Genomic DNA, 17,706 nt, shown 5'->3' on the forward strand with positions numbered 1-17,706 from the left:
TTGTTAGTGTATTCTTGCCTCCTTCCTCTGCTCACTCCTTCTCCAGTGCCTACCCCACATCCCAAAGCCCAGTGCCTAGACTGAAATAGGACCTTCAGTGGGAAGAAGGTAGCCTCCCTCCATAGTGGTTGGAGGGGGGACAATGTAAGTCTGTTTAACCTGGATGTAAACCTGCTGCCTAGACTACAGAACATTACTTGAGGGCAGTCCTGTGCTCCAGGTAGTGGTTGCTTCTCTTCCTGCGGTCGTAGATGGAGAAGTGGCCCCTGGTTACCTGAAAGAGAACACAACATCCAGCTCCCAAGCCCAGGAGAGAGGCAGGAAGGGCCCAGCAGGATGTACGGTAAGGCAGAATCTCCCTCTGTGGACAAGTTGCCTCTGCTCTGTCCAGCATTTGTGCCTTTCTCTCCAGGGTGACTTTCTCAGGAGCCATGGCTTCAGGCCAGCCCTAGTTACTCAGTTTCCCCGGGGAGAACTGTATGGGTAGGTAGAGAGGCCTGGGAGCCAGACCCGGGTCCTGAGAGGGGAAGAGCCAGAGTTTTCCCTCCAAATCCCCCTCCCCATAAGCCAAACCCTCTAGACTCAACCTGAGGGTGGGCGCACTCTGGACTTGGCTCCTTCGTGGGATACAGACAAAAGCTGTACATGTCCTGCAACTGGAAAGGTTTTGATCTTGGGGTCTCCACTGCTGTAGTCTCCAAAATGCACTGACAGGCGAGGTGGCCTGTTTGCTGAAATCTGAAACACACATTTCTGACTGGTGAGGGTGTGTGTGTGTGTGTGTGTGTGTGTGTAGGAGCTGGGGTAAGGCAGGGAATAGTTGAGAAATAAAAACCTAACTTCAGCCCCCTCCTTCCCAGCCCCTCCCTCTTCAAGCTCCCTCCCATTCAGCCCCTCTTCCTCCACGACCCTCCTTCCCAGCCCCGCCTACTCCACACCCCCTCCCTTCCAGCCCCGCCTTCACCAGGTCCCTCCATTCCAGCCCCGCCTTCGCCACACCCCTCCCTCCCAGCCCCGCCTTCACCAGGCCCCTCCATTCCAGGCCCCTCCATTCCAGCCCCACCTTAGCCACGCCCCTCCCTCCAAGCCATGCCTTCACCATGCCCCTCCCTCCCAGCCACCCCTTAACCACGCCCATCCATCCAAGCCACGCCTTCACCATGCCCCCTCCCAGCCCCTCTCTGTTCAAAAACAGCATTGGACACATATTAAGCATTTGATCCTATTAAAATGGCCCCCAACTTGACATCCTACTGACAATCTCAAAGGATAGAAGGGCAGGTGAAAAGCTGTTTGTGTTACGGGTATAGATGGGGAAGGGAAAGGGGAAGATGGACTACTCACTTGGCCCTTAGGGGCAGCCTCTTTATTTAGGTTGGTATCCTCCTGGGCCACCAGTTCGGACTCCCTCGGCTTAATCATCACTGATTTCTTCCTGGAATTAGGCTTGGGCTGTTTGGACCCCATAGAGGCCGAGGAATAATTCTTAACAATCCCAAACACTGGAGGTGGAGGGCCAGAGATTGGAGGGAAGGTTGCTGGTGCCAGGGGACCTCCTGAGATACAGGCCTGGGATTTTTTCCCAAGGACAATTTTTGAGACACAGCCAACTCGAGATTTCTTCTCCTGAGGCTCCTTCTTCCTAGATGTGGATCGCAGCAGGAGACTAGGCCTGTCCGGTCTCTTCCCGCTGACTATGCTTGGCATTTTCTTAGCTGATAACTTGTTGGGAGAAGAGAGAACCAATTCTCTAGCAGACTGCCTTTGTATGATTGCAGCTGATGTGCGACGAATGGAGGACAGGAGGGCACCTGGCCCACCAAGGACACGCTTTCTGGACGTTTTTCTAGAACCTTTCAAGCCACTGGACTTGGCTTGGCTTCCTCCTTTGAACAAAATGCTTACCCTCATTAGCTGTGCCTCAGGGAACTCATCCGATGACAGGTCAGAGGGCTCTGGGTCTGGGGGTGGCGGGTTGGGTGAGGACGGCTCCTGGAGACCCACAGTGATACTCAGATTTATTTTAGTCACTCTCTTTTAGTTTTCAAGGCACCCCCCACCTCCCTCCATCCAGGCCACCCTCCACCCGGGCTGCCATTATCCCTGCCACCCCATAGGGACCCCTTCAGCCAGGCCATCACCACCTCCAACATCCCAACACCCCTCCACACACATTCGGGGTGTTCTCCCCTCCCACTCCTTGGAAACCGCCACCCAGGAAGTCCTCGTTCCCACCACTGCCCGCACTATGGCCTGGGTCAAGATGCTCTCCGGAGTAGACACCTCATCATTAAGAGGGGAGCTCATGTGCAGAGAATTGACAGCCAGGCAGGAAAAGTCCTGCCTGTCACCGCCTCCAGACCTCGAAACCTTTGGGAGTGGTTGCGAAGCTCCGGAAACTGAAGAGCCGGTGGGCACATCTACACAGCCCACCAATCAGCATGCACAACATGGAGTCCTTTGAGGACTCCCACCAATGAGGGCCGAGGGCGGGACCCTGCGTTGCTGGGAGATCAGCCTTGGCAGCGGTGATTGTTGGGGGAGGGGAGCTGAACGCCGGGTTCCAAAGCTCAAGCCCCGCCTCCTCGGGTGCCTCCTCCGGTGCCTCCTCGAGTGCCTCTGCTTCTGAGCCTCAGTTTCTCAACCCCAAACTTGAGGTAGCAAGTTTTAGTCCTCCTGGGCTTGTGAGGACTGAATATAGTGATGAATGGGAAGCATTCTAGGCCAGAAAAATAATCGCAAGCCTCTATTCCCAAAGGAGACTAACTGCCTACTAGGCAAAGGGCCAGAGCAGTGGTTCTCCACCTTGGCTGCACATTAGAATCACCTGGGAATCTTTTTAAAATCCTGATTTCTGGGTCTCAACCTCCTGAAATTCTGTTTCTTTGTTATGGGGTGGGGCCACAACATTAGTAACAAAGAATTTCTGGAGGATGAGGCCCAGAAATCAGGATTTTAAAAAGATTCCCAGGTGATTCTAATGTGCAGCCAAGGTTGAGAACCACTGGGCCAGAGGATTCAAACAGGCAGTAGGCAGGGTTGGAAAGCTTTTCTGTGAAGGGTCATACAGGTGTAAAATATAATATAAATGGGGTCACTTTAAAATGAAGCCTCCTTGCCTGTCTTTTGCCTCAAACCTTTAGAATGTTAAAACAGGGCAAAATTACCTTTGGGCTGGGCCCAGGGCAACCTGATGTCCCAAAGAACTGTTTGCAAAGATAACAAGAAAGCAGGTATTATGACTACTGGGCTGAAAAGGTAAAGCATCATTAAGCATAAACATCACTATGTTTTTTTTGTTGTTTTTTTAAAATAAGCTTAGCTTTTATTTTATTTTTATTTTTATTTTTTGCTGTAGTTCTTTTTTTTCTTAATTAAATCTTTATTGTTCAGATTATTACAGTTGTTAATGTAAAAAACCATTGAAACCTGTAAAGAATTTTTGGTGAGTTTATTTGAGCCAAACTGTCGACATATGCCAGGAAACAGAACCTCAACGAATTGAGATAATGCTCCGGAGAATGGCAGGGTTACATTTGTATTTATATATTTCAATCAAAGGAGGAACATAGGTGGGTTACATGAAATCATTGATGATAGATTAAGGAGGAGGGATAAAGCAAAGGAGGGGGGAGGGGAACCCCTGGGATTGGATAAAAAGTAAAAGGATGGACACATACTTAGGTGAGTGCAGGAACAATTAACACGATAATGAAGGAATCTGTGGTATCTGTCCTGGCGCCCAGCACATTTGGTTGTGCCTCAGGGGCTGCAGAAAAAGGGAAGTTACAAGTTACCCAGACATTTCAAGAGTATGTTATTATAGATGCAAAAAGACAGATAGGCTCAGTTAAGGTAAAGGTTGACCTTGTCAGTGTAGATACTGGCCTAGGACGTAACTGCCCACCATAACTGCTTTTCCTTAAAGTTTCATTTCAGACCATCTTTTGTGGTGACTTTAGGTCTCTGAGTCTGCAAGACCGCCATGCAGGCCTCCCCTGAGCTTGTCAGGTCAGCATGTGGCCCCTTTCGTCCACACTTGGTGAATATCAGAGAGATGTTGATTGTTTAAAGTAATAGCACTTATTCAATAGATTCAGAAGCTTAATAAACTGAACATGAAACCAACTTCAGGTAGGAGAGGATTTTTCTCTAACAGGGAAGGCCCTTGGACTGAAAATTTTAATAAATCACCTCTCCTCCCCCACCTCCTGTAAACTTGTTTGTAGTGACACCACCCGTCCTCCAGGGGCTCAGGCTGTTCGGTGTGACTCCTACCTCTCTGAGCACCCTGCCCCCACCAACACCATACACCACTTCCGGTCTTCCTCCTTCAGTCCTCCCAAAACTCTCTCCCTCTTCTCGCTCCTTCCCTACTGCTCTGATGAGCACAAGCCTATCCCATTAAAATAACCAGTCTTCCCTAAACCTTATGGCAATCGCTCTGCTCTCCCCACAGCTCAACTCCTCAATGAATAGGACTCTCTCCTCTTTCTCCCTCCCATTCCCTCCTCTACTCAAGGCAGCCCGCCTTCCCCCCCACCTCCCCTTCCACTAATAGCGTATTCGTTGCCAAATCTATTGGACACTCCCCAGCTCCTCAGCTGGATTTCTCTGTTGGATTTCACACAGGCAGCCTCTCCCTTCTTGGAAATGTCTGCTCTCAGTTCCCCTCCTAACTCTCTAATGGTTTCTTTTCTATCTTCTTGGCTGGCTCATCTTTCTCCTATCGCTTCTGGCCATGTTGGTGCTCCCCTAAGTTTGTCTTTTCTGAGCTATCTTCTCTCTCCACTCTGCAGACTCTTGTAACTTGGCCCTCTTCCAAGGTGCTCTTATCTCAGCCAATGACACCCTGGCCCACCCATTGCTCAAGCCATAAACCTGGGAGTGACTGAAAACCTTCCACCTTATCTGTCCAGTCACCAAGGAGCCATACATTCACTTCCCTGTAACCAACAAATTTTTAAAACCCCAAATCAGAACCTGTCACTCCTTGCTTATATTCAAATGCTAATGTTCCAATCCCATAAACTCTAATTTTGAGTTTCATTCTTTCTCTTCATTCCCTCCACTTATATACTAACCTAGTAGTCTATAAATATGCATATGCATGTAGTTCTTGTATGATTTGCACAGGACTTGGCACATAGTAGGTGCTCGATAAATGTTTGCTGAATGTGTGCATACTAAAAGGTAAACGTAAGAAGATGAGGAAATACATCACATGCAGTTCCCAATGGCCAAAGCGAAGTGGAATACCAAGTAGAAAAAGAGCTCCAGAACTATGTATCAGAGTGTCCTTGAGACTTGTTTAATACTAAGCCATGCATGAGAAGGTGAAGCTCCACACATCTGAGTCAGTGGTGTTCTGTAAACTAAACAATTCCAAGAGCTTACAGAAGGCTAGTATACAGCCAAGCTTTGACCACCCAGAGTGGACAATCTTTGTTGAAAATACCTATGGCTTGCCCTGGCTTGAGTTGCTCAGTGGTTAGAGCGTTGCCTGCACACCAAAGGGTTTTGGTTTCGATTCCTGGCCTTTAAGACTCCCTCCTGATTCAAAAAGACAGCCATGTCCTCAGGTGCCAGCCCCTTTCCACGCACGCATGTGCGCGCGCGCGCGTGCTCAAGCCTCCGTACCTCTGCACTTTACTTCTGCAGCTCCTCTGAGTCTCAGTGTGCTTTTCTCTTTCCTTCTAGTTGTAGAATTTCCACTCAGCCAGCCTTCCTGTGGTTCTGGATGATGTCCGTTTTGTCTTAGTTGTATTTTTGAAGTTGTTGTGGGAGGCAGCAATTTCCGGTGTTTACCTATGCCGCCATCTTGGTTTCTCTCATCACTATGTTTTGTTATCCGCACCAATAGAAATGCCACCTTTCTGTGGATGTAATTGTTCCCCGGCCTTTCTCAGAAATACCCTCTCCCCTTGCCTCCTAATTGGAACACTGTTTGGGTTTCTGCCTGAACCAGAGCTTTCCTGAATAGCTATTCTTTTGACCTCAAATAAATGTTACTTGCCTCTCACTTTGAAAGGCCTTTTATGTGTAGGTTAACACAGGAAAGCTGCCCTGTCCAGCATGTAGACCAATCTGCTCTAATACAATTTACTGCCTTCAGGCCAGAGGCCAGAGTTTATGGAGCCCTGAGTTAAATCAAAAGGGAGAGAACTCCAATGCTCATCATTGATCATCAGGAGATGCAAACTAAAATGACAAATCATTTTTCCCTCATCAGACTTGCAAAACTTCCCAAGGTTGTGAGGAAACGGATGGTTTTGCACTACCAGTGGGCATGTATAGTGGGACAGGCAGTTGGCAAAGTAATCGAGCAGAATCTATGAAATTATACATCAAATTATACAACATTCGCTCAGGCTCCTGGCACTCTTCTCTATGCTGTAGATACATATTAACTAAGCCCTGAAACAGTACTATGATTGAAGAATGTACTGTTATGTCCATGTATAGGTGAGGAAACAGCCACAGAGAGGGGCTGCCGCTTGCCCAGGGTCGTTTAGCTTGTGGATCATATCAGCAGAAGGGTTGGATCAAGGCCTTGGCTTGAACTGAAAGTATTACAACTTCAAATGCCCATTCTGGCCCAGCCGGCGAGGCTCAGTGGTTGAGCGTCGACCTATGAATGAAGAGCTCATGGTTCAATTCCTGATCAGGGCACATGCCCGGGTTATGGGCTCAATCCCCAGTGTGGAGTGTGCAGGAGGCAGCCGATCAATGATTCTCTCTCATCATTGATGTTTCTGTCTCTCTCTCCCACTCCCTTCCTCTTTGAAATCGATAAAATCCTTTTTTTAAATGCCCATCTATCTGTGACCCAGCACACCCATTGCCAATACATCTCCTAGAGATACACAGGTAAATGATGTGTATAAGGACACACGCGCAAGGACGCTGGTGATAGGAAAAATTAGGAACAATCTAAAGTCTCATCAGTAAGGAAATGGATGAATGCAATGGGGCATAGTCATCCAGTAGATTAAAATGCAGCAGTGATAGGAATGAACGAGGCTGTGTAACTAACTAGATTTCAAACACATCATTGGTACCGGTGTCTGGGGTTCTTGGGAACTCCCGTGATGGAAATCAAAAGAGCTCATCACACACACACACAAAGTACTCAGGCGAGAGGTTTATTACAAAGCTCATGTGCTAGTCGCAGGGAAACAGCGTCCGAAGGGAGGAAAAATGGCTGCTCCTCTCCGATCAAAAGCCAGGGGAATAGTTTTAAAGAAGTTGACATGGGAAAGATGACATCTCAGTGTGACATCTAAGTATGTAGAGGTGGGATCTCTTAGGCGCTTGTGCAGTGAAGCTACATGCTTCTTCATACATCGCATGTCTCATTAGCATGTTAAATCTCCACCCAAGGGTGTGTTTTTTTTAGCATTTAGATGAGGGAGGGTTACCAAAAGGACAGTCTTTCTTGTTAGCTTGAATGTGTGAGTGAAGGGAACACAATTTCAGTCCACAGCTCCCAGGCAGCAGTGTCCTTCAGAATAGCAGCTAATTGACTGTAAGAGGGGAAAGCATTGGGGCAATTAACGGGTTCCTGGCTTCCTGCCAGCTGGGCCTAGGGAGTAGCCTGCCTATCTCAATGTGGTGACTGTAAAGGAAGGCGCAAAATGAGACAGTAAGCTACAATTTGTAAATGAAAAATCCCCCTACAAGTCCTGTATGCTGTTTGTGGATACATATATGTAAACAAACATTATTTTTTTAATCCACACCTGAGGATATTTTCCCCATTGATTTTCAGACAGAGTGGGTGGGAGGAAAGGGGAGTGAGAGGGAGAGAGAGAGGGAGAGAGAGAGAGAGAGAGACATTGATTTGAGAGAGACACGTGGATTGGTTGCTTCCCACATGTTCCCCATCTGGGGTCAGAGATTGAACCTGCAACCAAGATACGCGCCCTTGACCAGGAATTGAACACGTTAGTCTTCCATCAGAGGGCCGTCGCTCTAGCCACTGAGTGAAACCGGCCAGGGCAGCAAACATATTTTTAAAGTTATAGAAGGACACACACCAAACATCTAGCGCTGGCTGGGAGACAACAAGGGGTGGAGTGGGGTGAAAATGCCAGTTGTTTGCCATATTTCCCCCTGAACCTACTGGTTCCTGGCTTCTCCGAGCAAGGTGCCCTGACATCAGAGCAGTGGCCCCTTCCTGGGTTTCTATAAGGCCTTCCAGTGTTAGAATTTCCCACCTCCAACAGCCCTTCACCCCTTACATACCTCCCTTCCTCTCTTTCCCATTCGAACGCCTCTGTCTTCCATTGCCTCTCCCTCGCACAACCTATTCTGGATTAATAGAAGCCTGGAGTGTATGAACACCTCTTGCCCAGGAGAACTTGTCTGTCTGATTTCCCTGAGCCTGCACCTAGAAGCCTACTCTACACCTAGAAGGTTACGCAGCAGGGCAGATTGAGTGCACCATACATTTGCACTCTCCCATCTCAGGCAGGCCCTCAAGACCCTGCTCATCTCTGGTTAACTCCATCTCCCAGCCTCCTAAATATTTTTAAAAATGTATTTTTATTGATTTCAAAGAGGAAAGGAGAGTGAGAGAGAGAGAGACAGAGATAAAAACATCAACAATGAGAGAGAATCATGGATCGGCTGCCTCCTGCACACCCCACATTTGGGATGGAGCCCACAACCCGGGCATGTGCCCTGACCAGGAATCAAACCCTGACCTCCTGGTTCATAGGTCAATGCTCAATCACTGAGCCACACCGGCCGGGCCCTAATGATTTTGATGTCAGACAATTTAAAAGGGATAATGAAGGATATAGCAAAGTCTTGTATACCCAGAACCCACCTTAGAAACATTACCAATCAAATTGAAGACTCTCATTGATCCCATTCCCTCCCTCCTTCTCTCCCCCAACAGAGAGAATCCCAAGGGATGTTTCATACCTCCTGCTTTCCCTTCATCCCCAGGATTCTGCTGCCTTCCCCTTGCCTCCCTCAGCAGACGACCTTGCTCTTCACTTTCCAGAGAAAAGCAAGAGTAGTGGACTCGCCCATCTTTCTGGTACCCAACACTCGCCCCGGGTGTCCTGTCCCACCTCTCTGCCCTCCCTCCCATCACCAGCAGGCCTGTGCCTTTCCACCCAAAGCCCATCTGTCCCCTTGTCTTTGGCCCCATCTCCTGCTGCCCTCAGTCCTGGCTACGCTTCCCTGTCCTGTTCATCTGGGTCCTTCCCATTTTCTCTCTCCTTTAAAGCAAAGGTAGTTTTATAATATTTACTTTAGAACTGACATGTGCACAAGGTAAAAACAGAATTCACATAATGCACAATGGTATACAATAAAAAGTAAGTCTCCCTGGCAACCGATCAATGATTCTCCCTCATCATGGATGTTTCTATCTCTCTCTCTCCCTCTCCCTTCCTCTCTGAAATCAATAAAACATATATTTTTAAAAATCTCCCTCTTAAACTTAACTTCTAATCCTCCTCCCTAGATCATTAACCAGATTTATATATATCCTTCCAAAGCAATTACATGCAGATAGAAGCATGTAGGAACAGATATCCTTGTTTTGTTTTGCGGCAGAAAAAGCTTAGCAGACTGTATTCACTGTGCTGCACCTTGCTTTTTACACAATATACCTTAGAGATTGTCCTATAACATCACATGTAGATCTAATGGATTATTATTTTTTAAATATATCTTTTATTTATGTCAGAGCAGAAGGGAGGAGAGAGAGAGATAGAAACATCAATGATAATAGAGAATCATTGATCAGCTGCCTCCTGCACGCCCCCCACTGGGGATTGAGCCTGCAGCCGGGGCATGTGCCCTGACCAGCATTTGAACCGTGACCTCCTGGTTCATAGGTTGACATCAACTGCTGAGCCATGCTGGCCAGATGATCTAATGAATTATTTATCACATCTATTCCACCAAGGACACACTGCCTGCCATTTCTGGATGGAAAGGGCCCAGTATCTTCAAGCAACAGTGTTTCACCAGGGCCTCAGCATTGGTCCCTGTTGCTGGCAAGTTGGACATCCAGAGACAGCAGTAGATGGTTCAGCCTTGGTAAGTGGGAGTCTTTACTCTTGAGCCTCCATTTGGGCTTCCGGGAACACTGATGCATGGGCCCACCAGGACTGTTTGGGGTTGCTCATGAAAAAGGATGGCTAATATGAACTGGCCAAGTCAATTTGTCTTAGTGGATGCTTTCTGCTCAGTAGTGGCTCATGATTCAAGAATCTTCATACTTCATGCCCACTACTAGCTATCCATCCACAAGCCTCCCCTCGAGACCTCTTCCTGGTCCTGAATATTTCAGTCCTTTCTCTTCAGGTTCCTAACCAAATGACCAAGACATTGGGCTCTATCTATTATCTATCTATCTATCTATCTATCTATCTATCTATTATCTATCTATCATCTATCTATCTAAATGTATGTGTTAATATAATATCCTAATATATAAAAAACCTGGGTCGTAAGGACTGGTCATGACAGAGGCTGGACCAACCCGGAAGTCAGTCCTGCAGTCAGCGCTGGGTTCCCAAGCACTGACTGCTGAGGGGGCTGTGAATCAGGGCCAGAGAGAGGCCTGAAGAGAGAAGCTGGGACTGATCCCTTGCCTCTGTGGCAGCTTTTGATCAGCACTTGCCTCTCTCTTTCTCTCCCAGTCTGGCCAGCAGCCATGCCTACCTCCATTTCTCTCCAGGCCTACACCGGAGCTGCTGATCAGCCCCGCCTTTCTGATCAGGCCCCATTGATAGGCCCAGAGATGCTGACTGGCATAGAAACTGACCAATCAGAACCAAATTGGCCAGCAGAGGAAGGCAATTGGGGACAAGATCAGGCTGGCAGGGGAGGGCCATTGGGGGCAGATCAGGTCAGCAGAGGAGTGCAGTTTGGGGCAACCAGGCAAACAAGGGGAGGGCAGTTAGGGACAAGATCAGGCTGGCAGGGGAGGGCAGTTGGGGGCAATCAGGCAGGCAGGCAGAGGCAGTTAGGGGAGATCAGGCAGGCAGGCACTAGTCTACAATAATACAAATGTAATATGCTAATTAGACTGGGTGGTCAAACAGCAGAACAAACATCCAGATGACCAGCTGGGGCTGTGAGGGCCAAGCACCTTGCGTGGATTTCATGCATCAGGCCTCTAGTTAATATATAACATATTATATATATACTAGAGGCCCAGTGTACGAAATTTGTGCACGGAAGGGAGGGGTCCCTCAGCCCAGCCTGCACCCTCTTGCAATCCAGGACCACTGGCTCCTAACTGCTCACCTGCCTGCCTGCCTGATTGCCCCTAACCACTCTGCCTGCCTGACTCATCACCCCTAACCACTTGCCTGCGTGCCTGATCTCCCCTAACTCCTCTGCCTGCCTGATTGCCCCTAACCACTCACCTGCCTGCCTGATTGCCCCTAACTGCTTGCCTGCCTGCCTGCCTGATCGCCCCTAACCGCCTCTGCCTCACCCCCCGCCCCCGTGGCTTCATCTGGAAGGATGTCCGAAATGACATCTGGAAGGTCGTTCAGCTGCTTGCTCTAATTAGCATATTATGCTTTTATTATTATAAATACATATACAGATATCTGTGTTTTATTTATATATGTACCTGTAATATATATTACAGAGTTGCTATAACATATTACCACAAACTGGGTGGCTTGAAACAACAGAAGTTCATCCTCTTCTATTTCTGGAAGTCTGAAATCAAGGTGCCTGCAGGGCCATGCTCCCTCCAGAAGCTCTGAGGAGGACTCTTGCTTGCTCCTTCCAACTTCTGGTGGCCCTAGAGGTCCCCAGGCTTGTAGCTGAATAACTTGAATCTCTGCCTCCACCTTCACATGGCTTCTCTGTGTCTGTGGCTTCTCCTCTTCTATCTCTTATAAGGACACTTACTGGATTTAGGGCCCACCTGCCTAATCCAGGATGATCCCATCTCAACCTCTTTACTTGAATTACATTGGCAAAGACCCTATTTCCAAGTAAGGTCCTAGTCACAGGTTCTGAGGACATCATCCTTTGTCGGGGGGCGGGGGCTATCATTCAACTGAGATAGGTAGCTAGATAGATAGGTATTCCCACCCAGAGCCACTTCTCCTTCCCCACAAAGTGGATAATGAGGTGTACCCCTCATAGTTCTGTCCTTTAGGAAGATCTTCCCTTCCCACTGTTTCTTTTTGTTTAAAATATTTTTTATTGATTTCAGAGAGGAAGGGAGAGGGAGAGAGGGAGAGAAACATCAATGATGAGAGAGAATCATTGATCAAGGACCAACACTGGAGATTGAGCCTGCAACCTGGGCATGTGCCATGACCGGGAATCAAACTGTTACCTTCTGATTCATAGATTGGTGCTCATCCACTGAGCCACACCAGCCAGGCCCCACTCTTTCTTAAGGGTCACCCGGGGTGTGACTAGAATGCAGCTGCCATCCGCTCTGTGCTTGTAGCCAGACACTGAGCCAAAGTTTGGATGTTTTCCTCCTCCTTCAGATGGTCATACTTGATTGTCTTTGATTCATTGTCTTGATCAAGGTGGGCAGAGTGCAGTTTCATGGTTTCTACCTTCCCCACTGTGATAGCTCTCCTAATGTTGGGAAGGGTGCAGGGGAAAGCCCCTTACGTGTGCAGTGGGAGTCTGCTAAAAGTGGAGATTGAGATGTTGTTCCTGTGTGGGTATTTTCAGAACCATCAGGCTTGACGACCCTCCCAGCGCTCTCAGAGCAGTGCATGCAGAGGGCAAAGCCCCTTCCAGCTGAGAGCCAGCTCCCCAACTAAATGGGCCACCTAAATGTTTGCTGTTTGCAGCTATCAGAACTGCCCTCTGAAAGTTTGTGCCAATTTATATGCCCCGAATGGTATTTCCCCAAACTCTCACCAACACTGTAGAATAGAAATGTTTTTCATTTTTGTTGATAAGATCAATGAAAGGCGGTGTTTTTGTTGTTGCTTAAGTGTGAATGTTTAATTTTTCTTTCCTGAATTGCATGTTTGTGTCCTTTGGCCATTTTCTTTTCTTTTTAAAAAATTCTTTATTGATTAAGGTATTACATATGTCTCCTTTTTCACCCATTGACCTTTCCCCAACCACTCCCACCCCCTGGCACATGCCCTCATCCCCGCAAGTGTCTGTGTCCATTGGTTATGTTTATATGCATGCATACAAGTCCTTTGGGTTGATCTCTTATCCTCCCCTGCCTTCCCTCTGAGGTTTGACAGTCTGTTCGATGCTTCTATGTCTCTGGCTCTATTATGTTGTTCATTATATTCCATAAATGAGTGAGATCGTGTGATATTTATCTTTCTCTGACTGGCTTATTTCACTTAGCATAATGTTCTCCAGTTCCATCCATGCTGTTGCAAATATTGACTTTCTTTCTTAATGACTTGCAAGAGGTTTTATATATAAAGACTATTGAGGATTTCTGTTATGTATGTTGCAAGCCTTGCTCCTCGTGTGTAACTTGCATTTTATTTTTACTTGAGATGCATGTGACATGCTGCAGTTTTGTATTTTGCTTGCCATCAAATCTCTGTTCTCGCAAATTTCTTCCATTATTCAGTTGCTTTGCAAAAACGTTTCCCATTTTAGAAGTGTCAATCACAAATGCAAAGTTGCCAGGGTGGCTAAAACCCTGGTGCTGTTGTGTGATCGAGGAATCAGGACTTGGCCCCACAAGTTACTCTCTGAAAGCAACTTTCACATCCTTATTTCTCATGGTGTAGGCGAGGGGACTTAGCATGGGAGTCACCGCTGCATAAACTATAGAGACACTTTTGCATCCATCTTGAGACTATTTGGTCTAGGGTCTCATATAAATATATATTAATGTCCTAAAGTAAGTGGTGAACATGACCAGGTGAGAGCCACATGTGGAAAAAGGAATCTTAAGACATCCCTGAGAATACAAAGGTAAGAGATAAGGATGAAAACGAAAGACACTGGCATTGAAATGACAGCGCACACCATCATAACCTCTAGGGAAATGGTGTTGAAACAGAACAATTTAAAGATGGCTTGAACTTCACGGGAGAAGTGATTGACAGAATTATGCCTGCAGAAACTTATGGGGAAGAGCAGAATGGGCATAGCAGTTAGCAGAAAGGCTGTCACCCATACAAACAACGCCATTAAAAGGCATACTTGAGCCCTAGCTGGTTTGGTTCAGTGGATAGAGCATTGGCCTAGGAACCGAAGGGTCCCAGGTTCTATTCTGGTCAAGGGCATGTACCTCAGTTGCAGGCTCCTCCCCCTTCTGGGCTCTGGTCAGGGTGCATGTAGGAGGCAACCAATTCATGTGTTTCTCTCACATCGATATTTCTTTCTGTCTTTCCCTCTTTCTTCCACTCTCTCTAAAAAAAAAAATCAATGGCAAACTATCCTCGGGTGAGGATTAAAAAAAAAGGGGGGGCATACTTGAGAAGGCATGACCCAGTTGTACCTAAGTGGGTCTGAGATAGTCTCAAATCTGTCATAAGCCATAATGGCAAGAAGGAAACACTCAGCCAGTGCCAAGAAGGCTTGGATGGTGAGCTGGGCAAAACAAGAACTGTAAAAGATGGTGGGAAAGTTCTGCAGAGAGTTCGCCATGGTCAGTGGCACAGCACTGGTGGAAAAGAGGAGATCCAATAAAGACAAGTTATGGAGCTGAGAATTGACTCCTATCAGGAAAATGATCGTGCGGTTTCCTTCCAAAGTTACTATGTAGAGAAACATCAGTGCCCAGAAGAGAACATTCTGGGATGTGGGGTGCTTGGACAGTCCCACAAGAATGAATTCATTCACTTTGGCGTGGTTTGTAATTTCCTGGTAATTCATTTTCTCTGTCCTCAACTCCAGGTGGGAGAGAAAGCAAACCAATGAGCTCCTTGTCCACAAGGAATGCATTGATTATACCATAGGGTTGATTAAACTGTGCCAGCCCTTGACACATGCTCATCTCTGAGGTTTTCAGCCTTTGAGCCACCAGCAGCTTCAGCAGCCCACCCCCATCCCTGCATTCCTCTCCTGGGAAAATAAAAAGGTAGTCCTCTAGCAAAAAGGATCAGAACCCCTGGGCTTGTGTGAACACAATATTTGAGGAAGAGAGAGCAGAGGATCCACCAAGCCTTCTGACCAAGCCTCCTATGAGATTTCCCTTCAAGCTAAATGGGACCTGACCACAGGTGGAAAGCAACTGCCTCGTCATTCAAGGGCAGAAGGATGACAGTGTGGTGGCACAGGAAAAGGTCCTTAGGACAATTTTGTTTTACCCACTCAAGCTCACCACTCAAGATCTTGTGCCCCTTCTCACCCAGAGGCTGGGTCTGAAAGACCTGCAATGGTTTTCTCCCACATCTTCAACCAGCAAATTATTACTCTTCAGGGCAGAGAAGAAAGAAAGTGAAGGTTGGAAGGTCAGGGGGTATCCAAGGGAGGGACCCTAAGGACTGCCTTGCCGGGTGCCTCTTTGTTCCTTTCTGATTCTCGGGTACCTGTGAACAGGTAGGTGGTACTAGCAGGCCTGGCCAGTGCTGTCTGGTCTTGGTTGCAAGTATTCTCTTTGGTTGGCAATGTCTAGAGTGACCTCCCTTGCACTAGAATGATGAGATCTGAGATCTTGGTATGACTACTGGCATGTGTCTGATTCTCATGTCTGTGGTTTTGACTGTGCTCCTAACTACTGTACTGTAATTTATAGTCAATAAATCTCCAGATGTGCACCTCCATCTGGGCATTTGCCATCACCTTAAATATCACTTCACCAATGTCAAGCTCATTCATATGCCCTACTCCCCTCTCAGTCAATGCCATTTTCAACTTTGCTATTTATTAGTGTCTGGCACATAGTAGGTGCCCACCAAATGTTAGATCCCTTCTGTAACTTACCCTCCATATCTCATCAGTCAAAAAGCTCTGTTAATATGTCCATTTAATTGAATAAGCATTTACAGACACCTGTTGTGGAGTGGGCACTGAGAAGAATATTCCTTTACAATATCTCTCATATCTATCCATTCTTCTTTATTCTGATGTTTTTAGAGTCCAGGAATTTATCACCTTACACCAAGACTTACTACTAACAACCTCCCGGACACAGTCTCTGCCCTCAAGGTGTTCCCTATCTGATGGGAGTGACAGAAACGGAAGCAGGCTAGTTATTATAATACACTTTGATCTGTAGTATATTGGGGGAGGTTCAAGGTCCTACAAAACACCCAGGAAGGGTGCTTTTGACTGTGCTTCTTCCCAATTCTGATCAGGGAAGAAGTGACATCTCAGCAAAGACATTAAGAATGAGTGAGAACTAGCCAGTCAGTTCCTTCCTCAGCAAGTCAGAGACGAGGAGGGAAGAGAGCAGAGACAAAGGCCAATACATCAGTCTCTGCTGACCATCCATGGAGTGAGAAAATCTGACCATCTCAAGTTCGGATGAGGAGGGGTAGACAGAGGGAGGCACCAAAGTTGAAAGAGCTAACTCTATTCATAACTGGCTCAACTCAGTTACCACAGACAGATGCATGTGGTTAGAGCAGATCTTCTCTACATCGGGTCTGTGGACCAGCAGTATCAGCATCTTCTGGGACTTGGTAGAGGTTCAGACTCTCACGTCTCACCCCAGGCCTACTGAGTCAGAAACTCTGAGGGTAGAGCCTAGCAACTGGGGAGTAGAGACGTGCGGGGCGGGGGGGGGTGGGGGAGGAGGGTCCTGGTGTCTCTAAAGTTTGAGAACAACTGGCTTCAAGTACAGCTCACTCATTTCCTGGTGGCTTTCAACTTTTGTCCCGAAGCAAAAATGAGAGAAGAAACAGACATAGACAACTTTTCAGATGTTTAATCATTGTAAGCTCCCAAAGTCAGAATGAGAGAGAAGAGTATTCGCCTGAGTCCTAGAGAAACCAGCCTGCCCCCTACCCCTCTTCTGTACCCAAGACTTCAGACAGCCAGGTCTTGTAAAGGAAATGAGCCCTCCTTGCTGTTCCGCAGGGCTGTTAAGCCACATTTCTGTCATGTGACTCCAGCTTTTCACATTTCTCAGTTTCATTTCCCACATGAAGCTTTCATGCTTTCATGGCATTAGATTCTAAAAATACTGGGATGTCCTAGAAGCAGTTTCCATCTTTGCCCCTTGGATCCAGCAGTGAGGAACTCACAGAGGAGGGGGGGAGAGAATTCACTTTCCTGTGAGGCACTATGGAATGGACTGTCATATCCATTTGCTGTGCTCCACTCTCAGAGGGGGACAAGTGAGAGGGCTGAAGGCCAGGCCCAAGGTTCTATCCACAACTTCACTAGACTTCAAGTAGTTTTGATCACTTCCCTCCAAGAGTTTTGTGAAACTATGTCACACACACACACACACACACACACACACACACACACACTTTTAAACTAGCATTTGAAATTTTTCATAAGTTTAGATAGTTGTAAAGTTTTTATTTCTGGCTTACTGTAAATATTCACAATTTTAAACTACCTCTGCCTGCATTTTCCTTGAGAAAGCTTTATTTACCCTCCGCGGTGTGCGCACATGGACTTGAAGAACAGGCACTAAGACCACACAACCTTTCAAAAGGCACCGATGGGGCTTGTTTCACAGCGAGCTCCTGGGGAAGATGGTGCTGCCATGTCGTAAGGCACAAAACAGGCTAGTTATTTTGGAAGGTGGTCACTTCTTTTCTTTTTTTTTTAATTTTTATTTATTTATTTTTTTTATTATTCTTT

The sequence above is a fragment of the Myotis brandtii genome, unplaced genomic scaffold, assembly GCF_000412655.1.
Source record: "Myotis brandtii unplaced genomic scaffold, ASM41265v1 scaffold889, whole genome shotgun sequence".
Lineage (NCBI taxonomy): Eukaryota > Metazoa > Chordata > Mammalia > Chiroptera > Vespertilionidae > Myotis > Myotis brandtii.